At 39.4% G+C, this 12,536-nt stretch overlaps 1 protein-coding gene and 1 long non-coding RNA gene across 5 annotated transcripts in view; one reads left to right on the top strand and one right to left on the bottom strand.

Annotated features, from left to right (window-relative positions):
• smpd2a (sphingomyelin phosphodiesterase 2a) overlaps positions 1-644 on the bottom strand; it is a 28,657-nt gene extending 28,013 nt beyond the window's left edge. For all 4 annotated transcript variants that reach the window (XM_088639793.1, XM_088639795.1, XM_088639794.1 and 1 more), the window contains exon 1: positions 459-644. The gene's annotated coding sequence lies outside the window, so the exon portion shown is untranslated. The remainder of the gene's footprint in view (positions 1-458) is intronic.
• The window catches only part of LOC148658504 (uncharacterized), a 340,797-nt gene that overhangs the window by 72,610 nt on the left and 255,651 nt on the right, over positions 1-12,536 (top strand). The window lies entirely within an intron of this gene.

Below are 12,536 nucleotides of genomic sequence, written 5' to 3'. Positions count from 1 at the left end.
TCATTTGTATTATAATGATTAATTATAAAATATATGCGAAATGATTTTGTTTACAAAGCTTATGTCTAAAAAGATTGGATCTTTTCCCACCAGTCTGAATTCTGGTGCTTTTAAAAATACATAAGATTTCTGCAATATTATTATCTTTACGTACTTACCTTAGCTTTTTCCACAACATCACCTGCATTGCTAGACACAAACATTTAAGTTTACTTTAACATCCGCGTTGCATAAGTGAACTAAAACAAAAAACGCAAGTAAAATGTACATTAAATGTTAGGAAACTATACAGAGATAGCTACAGATTTACAATACGGAAGTACATCACCGTTACAATCGGGGAGCAATACCGGATTTTAATTAGCTTGTCTGCGAAGTCTGCCACTTTGGGACAACCTCATATCTACAATAAATTATACACCGCAAAGAGTCCGAACAACTTCTTTAAACGCGTTTACCGTAGGACTTCTCAGAACCAGACGATGTCAGTTGAATTCAGATGCCACTAACAGCCGTTTGATGGCTGTATTTTCGTCTTTATAAGACTATTCCATTCCGTTTCCTCTTTCTACAAAGGCCGGTTTTCCCATTTAACCTGCTGAACAGCTTGTACTACTGTATAAACCGAAACAGTTCTCATTAAAACTGTCGCGCTCAGCATGTTGGGACTTGCAGTATCATTCACAATGGAAGCTGCATTGCTTACACTTCAATATCCAGAATTCCCTGTACCACAGGCTCCTAGTAACAAATCGTTTTGGGAAATGTAGGCGGTAAATAGGCTTCATCTATTCAGGTGCAGCCTCACCTAATGGCTATACTTTTTTACAGAAAGCCCGTTGCTCAAGACGTGGAGCTGGTCTAGCATCCATCTTCAGCGAGTCTCTAAAAATTGAATTAAAAACTAAAAATGACTTTAACACATTTGAGGCAATGCTTCTTAAAATAGCATTCGAATCATCCACATAAATTCTTTAAGTATACAGACCCCCCAGGACCATGTAAATCGTTTCTAGCTGAATTTGGTTAACTGCTCTCTGACTTGGTTATTAATTTAAATTAAATTGTAATATTAGGCGACTTTAACATACACATTGACATAGAGACAGATTATTTCAGTAAAAACTTATTGTCCCTGCTTGACTCTGTAGGTTGTAATTAGCATATTACAGGACCAACACCTGTGTATAATCATACACTAGACTGTATTATCACTCAAAGAGCTGATATTCATCATATAGTAGACCATCCCATGGAGAACTCTTTTTCTGACCACTTTTTAATTACTTTTGAGATTCAGCTACCCTCTGTAGTTGCCAAGGAGATTATTACGACATGGCACATCAGTAGGGGTATGTCTTTAAAATTTTATGAACGCAATGAATAATGCTAACTTCACGTCCAGTTCTAATGTTGACTAAATCACACACAACTATAATACAGTGGTCAGACAGGCGCTCGATGAAATAGGCCTGTTAAAGACTAAGGTAGTCAGAACCATTAGACACTCTCCATGGTTTAATGATCACACACGATCTCTTAAATAGGAGTGCCACGAACAAGAGCACAAATGGAGGTCTATGGGTTTGCAGTATTCCAATGTATGTGAATATGGACTGACAGCCTGCAACAATATAAGAAAGCTCTATATAGAGCTCGTTTAGCCTACTACTCTGAACTTATAGAAAGCAATAAAAATAACCCTCGCTACCTATTTAGGACAATAGTGTAACGCTTCAGGGTTCTGGCAGGCGCCCTTGCCGTTGCTGCTTACAGTCGGTTCCGCACTATCAGGGACACGAACCCAGGCCTCCGGCGTCACTCAACAGGGACCCAGCTTGGTGAGCTAAAGAGAGATCTCTCCCCAGCCCAGTGGCTGTGGTCCTGCTATTACAGGGAAGGGCGGTGACGTCACTGCTCTGGTAAGCCGGCTCTTATGCGTTACAATTGTTAATCTAACAAATAAGGCCGATTCAACAGTACCAGTTAACTTCAGTAGTGACATTTTCATGGACCTCTTTAACAATACAATTAACAACATCAGACTTCAAATACAATCAAATAGGCCGCAAAGAAGTCTAGTAAAAAAACAATGTTTGCACCTTTTCAGTGTTTTTCAATTAGGTAATGAACATGAACTAAATAAATTAATTATTAAGACAAAATCAACCACCTGTCCGCTAGATCCTATCCCCACCCAACTATTTAAAGATTCCCTCGAAGTACTGGCGGGGCCTATAATTAGTTTGATGAACACATCCCTTGCATCAGGCGTTGTACCTGACCAATTTAAGGTAGCGGTTGTTAGACAGTTGCTTAAGAAACCAAATTTGGATCCACAAGTTCTTAACAACTATAGACCTATCTCAAATGTTCCATTTTTATCTACAATTCTTGAGAGAATAGTTGCGGCCCTACTTCAGTCTTATCTGAATTCAAAGAATATACTTGAGAAATTCCAGTCTGGTTTCCACCAAGGCCACAGCACTGAAACTGCATTAACAATTCAATTCAATTCAATTCAAGGTCAACTGGCTGCCCAACCCCTTTGGGCATGCTAACATTATACAATTAAAAAAAGGAATAAACGAATAAGGGTATTAATCCATCCATCATGTCTTGTGTATGTCAGTACTCCATGCAGATCTCTGTAGACCAGCAAAATCCTCCTAAACGATAGCTTTCCCCGCCGAACTAGTTAAAGATTCCCTCAAAGTACTGGCAGGGCCTATAATATCCACGATGGATCCATGGCAGTGATGCAGCAACCAACTCAGAGGGTGCCCAGCCCGGGTGCCATCCGGACATGTGGGGAGGAGAATAGGATAGTTTGGTCAAAACAGATATATATACCTGATGGGCCAACACAGGGACACCCAATGGCATGTACAGCAGCACCAGCAGCAATGGTTACAGCAGGCTATGATGTAAGGTGTGAGTAGGCTAGGCTGAAGTAATAGGTTTTCAGTCTGGATTTGAAAACTGAGATTGACGGCATCCCAAACATGGGGTGGGAAACTGTTCCGTAAACTAGAGGCCCTGTTACTAAAGGTTTTACTGTCAACTGTTTTTTTTAATAATGCGTGGAATATGAAGAAGACCTCCATTCTGTGATCTAAGGGGGTGACTTGGATTGTATAAAGGGCTGGGAGATATGGCCAAAAATATTATCACGATAAAAATTTTCATATCAGTTGATATCGATAATTATCACGATAAATGTCAAATCATTATTTCTTTCAAGTTTAAAGGCAGATTTTTTCTCCTGAGTGAAAGTTGAAGAAACCAGACAGTTAATTGGTAAATTAAACAACTCTTTATTTTAAGAACACAACAAACACTTGCCAAACAGCAGAAACATTATACAAATCTGAGCTAGAGAGTATTCAAGTATTTTTTATGTCAAAATTTGCATGAGTAAAATTTACAAAATAAATATCTTAATAGAAAAATTAAATACTGAAGTGTGATAAAACACACATAGAAGATTTTTTCTCCTTACAGAGGAGGTTTTTTGTTCCTCTCCTCCGTTGTCTTCTGTTTTTTTTTCTTTCTGTGTTGTAATGTCATGTATTGTCAGAGAAATGTTACTTTAGTAGAAATTAAAGTAAACAACTAATATACTGTATAAAGTATAAGCCAGCAAACATACACCATTAAACTTTCAGAGTTGGAGCTTGGTAATTGCTTCAATTGAAGCTTGGGGAGCTGAACACCAATAAGGTGTCTCTGCAACAGCTGCAATAAAAAGTTGAAGATCTTCCAGAGTCCTTTGCCCGAAGAGTCATTTCCACCACATCATACATCGACTGCTAATCCTCCTGTTTTGGCATTGTATGCAAACTTGACTACTTTAATAACTAGTCCAGAATCATTCATTGATATTAATTAGGAAAATCAGTGCTCTTGTCACAGAGTGACAAAAGTGGGTATAGGGTAGGAAGTTTAGGGAGTCACAGTATGTTGAGTTTAAGTATACAATAATTACTAGTTAACTCCGTCAGGGTTGGTGCATTTTTGTTTGTCCTTATGTCATCCTCCTCTCTTTAATCAAGGTCTCCAAGGCTTGAAATAGAGGATAGAGGCAAAATGAGTAAAATTTTCTTTTAATTACTACAGACTATTTATAGTAACAATAATTCCATACAAAAAGGAGACCATATTATTCTTTTTCCAATGTCTCATGCACAACTATTCCTTGATGTTATTTCTTATATCATTACATCATCCCTCCTTTGAGTCTTGTGAAGACTAAGCATAATTAAGTCAAACTACTCAATGGGCAAATTATGACTTTAGAAAGAACTTTCTATAAAGACTTTGTGCAGAAGATCATGGAGTTATGACAAATCAGAGTGGAACCACTTCCTTTCTATTTAACTTCCAAAGAGAAAATATTCTAAAATAAACTAAACTTGCTGGGTAGACTACTGGTTCAACTGGTTCAATTTCTGCCTCTTGTAGCTATTAATACTGCATGTTATAATTGTTTAAATGTCATAGTCTCTGTAGTTCACTTTTTTATTGCAGCCGTCTATAAAATTTAACAACTGCACTACAATTTCTGATGATTGACCTAGTGTTTTCAGTGGGTTCTGCACAGATCCTGATCCAGAAATAATTCATATGGTTAAAGACACATCACAGTTTTCATATCAAAATCCTTTAAATTTGGATTCAGTCCCATGTTATCTGATCCTGCAGAACATACCATATTTTGTTTGGATGTGATAGCCCAGTAGAGTAGTTATGGTTGAGCACTTGTACTTTTCATCCAGTTTCACTGCATGCCCATCTCTTTTCCAGCAGTGATGGCAATTTCTTAGCTAAATCATGTTAAATTGCCTTACTGAAATAAAAAGGTTAGACCTTTTTTAGACACAGACTAGTCTTCTTTGTAGGGTCCTGTACTGTCGGCCTAGTATGGGCTGCCCTGGGCTAATTCCTCTAGCTTCCGATGGAGTAGCTCTGACTTAACAAGGGCAAGAAAAGGTCATTTTGGCAGAGAATTTGCTTGGTCATATGCATCATTTGTTCTGCATCCCCATGAGATGAGAACATGTTGTTATATGCTGAAAATTGTACTGTCAGGGGGGAGTTCCTTCCAGACCCTATGCAGATGACACAATCTGGGGTAGAGTGAGGAAACATGGGGAAAAAGGCATGCAGGAGACGGGAATGAAAACAGGGGGGCGTGTCCATGGAGTGCTGGTGGTCAGGGTGTGGCCGAGGCAAACAATCCAGAGATGAGTCAACAAGGGAAATCCAAAACAGCGCGAAAGTCCAAAGCCAGGCGATCCATCAAAGATAGACGATTAAAACCAGATACGGGTCAGGACCGGCAGGGGAGCGGGAGCTGGAACAGGAACTAAAACCTTAACGGGGCCAGGCGCATCCAGGTCCTGGACTCACTTGGTAAGAGAACAAATGCAGAGCCTGGAATAGCGTCAGCTTTTAAGGGGGAACTGAAAAAGGGCTGGAACAGGGAGTAGGTGCGGGAGATGAATAACATTAAGAGGAGGGGTTTGCGATTGTGACATGTACTATCTTTCAAATGCTGCAAATACCTTTCCTTTAGTATAAGGCCCAGTTTTCTAGAGAGAAAATATATTTTTCAATCTGTTCAGTATTCACTTTCTTCCAATAATGTTCTGTTTTGCTGATTTTACAAAAGAAAGTAACGTAGTATATGCTTAGGTTGGGAGCTGCTTGTGTTCTGCCATTGCCAGGAGCAACCCGAATCTCTTACATCTAACCCTGTGCAAATGAGATTGGGATGTGTCTCTATTAGATCAGCTGCCTTCCAATTAGGCAGCTAATCTTCTTCTCAATTAACTCATTAAGCTGGCTATTTAAGGCAGCTTTCTTTAAAAGATCAGAGCTCCGACTAGACTAGACAGCGCTCTAGACTTGCCTATACTCCTGCAAGCTACTGTCAACCTTCTGAAGACATAATCCACTGATCCCCACCCTTTTCCAGCTGGTTCAGCTATCTCCCCGAGGTGCCTCCACTCCAGCATCTCCGCTGCCACTAGCCAGGCTAAACTTCCTGCCTTTTTTCCAGACAGTTCTCACACAGCTTTCTCATCACTCTGTTCCCCTTCAAACATTCAGCTTGCCTGTTTTGTCTCTCACAAACTGCAGCCATACTTCAATTGAGTCTCTCTAGAAAAACATAAAGAGCTTCTTAATCCTGCGCGTGGGCTTTGGCTTTGGCTTGTTACCCTGCTGCAGTACTGTTCTACAACATGGTTGCTATATACCACTGTATACATGACTTTTTAAGCAAAATCTTTAATCAAAACTTCAAAGCTCAAACCGAACAATTTTGTGAAAAAGCCAAATGTCAGCAAAAACTGCAAAGACAAAAAAACTAAAATGTATTGATTGCATAAATATTCACTCACTCAGCTATGGCAAATCTACATTAGTTCAGATGCATAAAAGTACTTTGACTAATCACACTATTTGTGGAATAATAGTGATTCACAAGATTTCAGAATAAATACACTTTTCTTTGTAAGGCCACGTAGGAACTCTGTAAGGAGCAAAAATTCAATTATGAAGACAAATGAGCTTTCAAAACAAGTCATGAGACACTGAATATCCTTTTGAGAAGAGGAAAGTGTATCGTGTGGCCCAGGCATTGCCTACATCAGAAGTGAACAATATCATGGTCACTTCACAAAGGTAGCCAGCAAGCCAGAATTGTAAATATATTTTATTCCAGCATGGAGTTTGCAACAAAGCATTTAAATGATAATTTACAACATGTGGCAAAATGTTTTGTGTTCAAACAATACTGGAACACTTTAATCTAAATACAAAGCATTGTGTCTGGTGCACCCAACACAACACATCATCCATTCAACCACATCCCTACTGTCTAATATGGTGGTGGCATCATTATTTTATTAGTAACTTTCCATCAGAAGGGATATGGAAACTTGTAAAGATTAGAAAATGTATGGTGTACAGGATAATCTTATAACTAAAACTAGATCAGAAACTCACCTTTCAACAAGGACAATGATCAACAGCTATACTGGAGTGGACGAATAAAAAGAAAGTGAATATCTTTGAATTACCTACAGTAGTTAAAGTCCTGATAGTAATTGCATCCAATAGTAAATTTGTGGTTAGACTTGAACATTGCTGATCCCCGTACAGCTTGAGATAGCTTATGCTAATTGAAGCAAATCTGCTAAGAAAACAGGCAACAATTGCACCAAGATAGTATAAAAAGGTGGTAGAGGCAAACCCATAAATATTTACTGCTGTAATTGTTACTCCAGTTAGACCATTCAGGTTCTGAATAAAATATTAAGTTTACTAAATGTCTATGCATCATTTTATAGTTTCACAACAGCATGGTAAGATTCTGAATGTATCTTTATTTTTTATTACTTTTGACAGTTCTGCAGTACTTGCATCATCTACAGAAGGGGTAGGGAACTCTGGCGTTTGAGAATTGATTTCCTCTAGGTTAGAAGCAACTTTCAATTAGTGCAAGTAGGTAGCTGTGTCAGCATGTGTAGGCTGCAAAGGATCAATTAAAGGTTTATTCCTTGCTAAAAAGAGAAGAAAAGAAACATGTTTGGCTGTGGAGCCTTCTTCATGTGTGGAGACACTTTTGCAACTTTCAATTAGTACCTGATTAAGACTTGGAAAACAGCTAATCTGACTTGACTTTTAACCACTCAGGTTTGAGATTAAATGAAAACCAGAAACAAGCACAGCACCCCAGGACCAGTGTTACCTTCCCCTTATTATATTTGTATCTGTTAATGTCGGGCATAACACATATGTTGATGTTAAGTCCCTCTTATCTTCTTAACAATGCTTTTAGATCACTGAATCCTGGATGAAGTAAACTTGTGTGAATATGATGGATACAGAGATAGCATGGTGGCAAAGTGGTTAATACTGTTTTTGGCCAGCAGCCATATCACTCTGCACTCACAACTGAAGATAAGCAGGTGTGAGCCTGGTCAGTATCTGGATGGGAGACCTCCTGGAAAAACTAAGGTTGCTGCTGGAAGAGGTGTTTGTGGGGCCAGCAGGGGGCGCTCACCCTGTGTTCCATGTGGGTCCTAATGCCCCAGTATAGTGACAAGGACACTATACTGTAAACAGGCACCGTCCTTCAGATGAGACGTAAAACCAAGGTCCTGACTCTCTGTGGTCATTAAAAATCCCAGGGCGTTTCTCAAAAAGAGTAAGGGTGTAACCCTGGCATCCTGGCCAAATTTCCCATTGGCCCATACCAATCATACCTACCTATGAATTGGCTTCATTACTCTGCTCTCCTCCCCACTGATAGCTGACGTGTGGTGAGCGTTCTGGCGCACTATGGCTGCCATCGCATCATCCAGGTGGATGCTGCACATTGGTGGTGGTGGAGGGGAGTCCCCATTACCTGTAAAGTGCTTTGAGTGGAGTGTCCAGAAAAGCGCAATATAAGTGTAAGCAATTATTATTATTTATGCTGCCTCACAGCATTGGGCGCTGGAATTCAATTCCAGACCTAAAGTGCTATCTGCATGGAGTTTGAATGTTCTCCCTGTATTTGCATGGTTTTCCTCCAACAGTCCAAAGACATACTGGCAGGTTAATAGACTTCTAGGAAAATTGTCTCTGGTCTGAGTGTGTGTTTGTGTGTGGATGGGTGTCCCATCCAAGGTGTATCCTGCCATGTACCCATTGCATGCCGGGTTAGGATCAGCTCCCCCATGACCCTGTATTGGACAGAAAATTAATGGATGAAAGATACATAAAATAACATGAACTTTGAACTTTCTGCTCTGTACCTTAAAAGATTAGGCATGTGGCAATTCACTCAATCTCCACTGCAGGAAAGCATAAACAATTAAAATAGTTCGAGTAGGTAGCTGCGTCAGCATGCGTAGGTTGCAAAGGAACAAGTAAAGGTTTATTCCATGCTGAAAAGAGAAGAAAAGAAACACAATGTTTTGGCTTTGGAGCCTTCTTCAGGTGTGTCAGAAAGAGTAATCGGTTGTTTGAGGGAGAAAATGGCAGGAAGCATTAGTTTCCTCGAAAAATTGTTGTAGAAGTCTCAGAGTGTTACTCTGGGTGGTGTCAGAGTCAAAGGAAAAAGTGTTAAATTTCAGACTAAATCTTCTAGGAATTATATTATAATGACATCTGTAAAGGAATAGGAAGTGGTTAGAAAGCCTGGTCTTGGAACAGATCGCTGTGAAGAGACGGAAGGGGGCAAGTAGCCCAGGGAGGAGGAGAAGGAATGATGAAGAGATCTAGAAAAAGATTTAGCGGAAGACATAGTGGGTCACAGCAGAAGTGGGCTGAAGTAATTCAAGTAGGTAGCTGTTTCAGCATGCGTAGGCTGCAAAGGAACAAGTAAAGGTTTATTCAATGCTAAAAAGAAGAAACAAAATCTGCAGAGCCTTCTTTGGGTGTCACACATATGTACAAATATGTGCTAACAGTAATTATCATCCAATATATAATTTATTATTAAAGTGTGCAAGGTTGCAGGAGAACTTCAAACATTTTTTGGGTTATTTAAAGTGCATGGAAAGAAAAAGGTTAATTCATTAGACCAGTGGTTCTTAAACTTTTTGGACCAAGTACCACCCCTAATCCAACCAAAGCATCCAAGTACCACCTACAATTCATCTTCTCATAGGAACCCCAGAAATTCTCAATGACCAACATGAGCGCGCGTGCACATACTCACACATACATATGATAAATATTATAATAATAAACTTTATTTGATATAGCGCCTTTAAAGGTGGCTTCTCAAAGTGTTTTACAGAAAAAAAAACATTAACAACAACTAATAAAAAAGCACCATTTCAGTTAGAGCGGTGAGCCTGTTTAGTTGAGCAAACCAGATGTGAATTAATTTTTCGAGCCTTGATACAATTCACAACCGAGTCTAACAGATATTAAATCGTCAGGCATTTTCTTGACGGCAAAGGTCTCGCGGTGGATGTTGTAATGCGTACATTAATTTCTGGAGCAACCTCTCTAATTCGTGCAACTACACCGTTATGTCGGCTTGTCATTGCTCTAGCACCGTCTGTACAAACTTTATCCATTTTATCCAGTCGAGGCCATTCTCTTCGATAAATTCATTTAGAAGCTGAAATATTTGCTCTCCTGTAGTTCCTGTTGGTAGCGGTTTACAGAACAGAAAGTCTTCATGGGACATGCCCTCAAACTCGTATCTAACGTAAACGAGCAAATTGGCCAAATCGACTACAGACTCATCTAATTGCAGTGAAAAACATCTGCTCATCTTAACGCGCTCTGTCAGCGTACTTTTGATATAATCCTTCATTTCAATAATTCTATGAATGACTGTGTCTTTCAGGGGGTAGCAGGTCGAGCTGTTTAGCAGCTTTTTCTCTACACATAATACGTGTCAGCTCTTTTGCCAACGGTAAATAAGGTTCTTCAAACATAGTGTAGCTTACCTGCTTTAGCAATCCGCAAGCTTGCATTTTTCCGCATTTCCGTTTTTATTTCCATATTTATTTAAAGTTTTTATTTCATGCGCATGGGAGCGAAACACAGAGACGCTCGGTGTATTTTTCTCAAATTAGAACAGTTCTTAAATATTTTTCTGTTATCACGCTTTCGTGTGCTCACAAGATTATCTGCGTTCGTAGCACATATTTCTATGCATTCCTGTGTTTACAACATTAGCATTGTTCCAAAATCACGCACATTCTCCTTTCTCCTTTGCTGGAGATACAGTAGCTTTTTTTAAATAAAATTGGTCACTTGCACATAGTACGCATTCCTATAGAGTGGTATAGAATTACAGAGTATCTCTTGTGTCCGCTGAAGTATTAGCGCGCACTGTATCGTAGTACGTAGGCTGCGTATTTGACACGTATTAAAATACAAAATATGAAAACCCTTCCCGATTTTTTCAGCGCACACGACACAGTTCCAGGGTCATTTGGCGTACCACTTGGCGGCACTCCACGTACCACTGCCGGTACGCGTACCACAGTTTGAGAACCACTGCATTAGACAAAGCTGTATTTTCGTAAATTGTAAATCAAACTTCATCTGACTAAAATATTATATTATGGTTTACATATACAGTATGGTTAAGTTCATACCTTTAACATATTAATATAAACCACATCTCACAAAAGTGTTTATTCAATCAAAAATTGTAACACTAAAATAATGTTACATGATAATGTGCCAATTCATGGTGAATTGACACTGAATGAGTTGATTGGTTTTCAGAAAACAAAAGAGTCATATTTATTCAAACCTGCCAGGAAGAGGACACAAGTTTATCTTTCCAGCAAGGGTTGTGAAGCAAGTAATTCTGGAGGCAATTGTTGGCGATCCTTCAATAACCCAGAATTTTTACGGTTCAAAAACTACCATTCACCTTTGTCAGCATGAATGTGTCATTTATGAACATATTTCTGAAAATAGCCTTTTCTGAGAGTGAGCCATAAAAAAGCAAATCAAATTTGCCAGGCAGCTGAATGATAATTAGTACCATGTCTTATGGTCAGATAACATGAAAACTGAATCTTTTTAACACGCTGATCAATGTTATTTTAGACATGTTACATGTTGTTGCTTGCGGTGGTGTAAGCAGCAGTCTGTTTTCATAAGGTGAACCCACACCCTGGCAGATACAGTTGAGAGAACCAGGGAAACAGTAGGAAGCACAATTACAGGGAGTCTCAGCAGTCAGTGCTCACACAGATGGCATGGTCCTGTAGTCTGTGGTCAGAAGCTACCAAGGATCAAAGCCACGAAGAAACTGTAGAAAAGCAGAATGGAATGTCCAAGAGACAAGGTCCAGAAACTGCCCAAGCAAGACCATAACTAGGTCCAGGAATCAAGGATGGGACAAAGTTTGGGTCTTGAGAATCCAAGAGATCTCTGAGCCAAGAATACAAAGCTAGAAAGCTAAGATTCAGACCACATGCTAGAGAGCAGACTCTATACCAGAGCCCCATGTACTCTGAGAGCATCCCTTAAATCTTCTACACCTGCGGAGAGTGAGGTGTGATTACCAACAGGGGATACAGGTTTCATGATGGAAAGAGTTGAAAGAGTGGTAATGAGCACTGAGTGGCAACTGAGTGGATGTACTGTATGCCTGGCTACCATAGAAAACCCTAGCATTCCAGCAAGAATGAGCTTGACAAGACATAAAGAAGTTAAAGTTGCCCACTTTCTGTGATGTTTTTTTGTTGTTTCAGATCTATGGAAGCCCTAGTTCAGATAAGGGGAATCATGAATTGTAATGTTTTTTGGCCACAAACACCTGGTTCCCTCTGGCAAGAAATTCAAACTTGGCTGAAAAGGGACATCCTTGCTTGACAGTAATCCAAGCACATGTGCAAATCAACCAAAACAGGTTTAACTGTTCATAAAATAAATGTTCTCATTTGGCCACCTCAATTTTCATGCTTCAATCAAATATTTGGAGTTGAATATTTTAGCTTATATTGGCTTGAATTCAATATGCCAGTTTACTAAAGGATCTGAAGGACCTAGAGTAA

The sequence above is a fragment of the Lepisosteus platostomus genome, chromosome 7, assembly GCF_059453375.1.
Source record: "Lepisosteus platostomus isolate fLepPlt1 chromosome 7, fLepPlt1.hap1, whole genome shotgun sequence".
Classification (NCBI taxonomy): domain Eukaryota; kingdom Metazoa; phylum Chordata; class Actinopteri; order Semionotiformes; family Lepisosteidae; genus Lepisosteus; species Lepisosteus platostomus.
The sequence above is the reverse complement of the archived record's forward strand: the minus strand, read 5'-3'. Positions and strand labels throughout refer to the sequence as shown.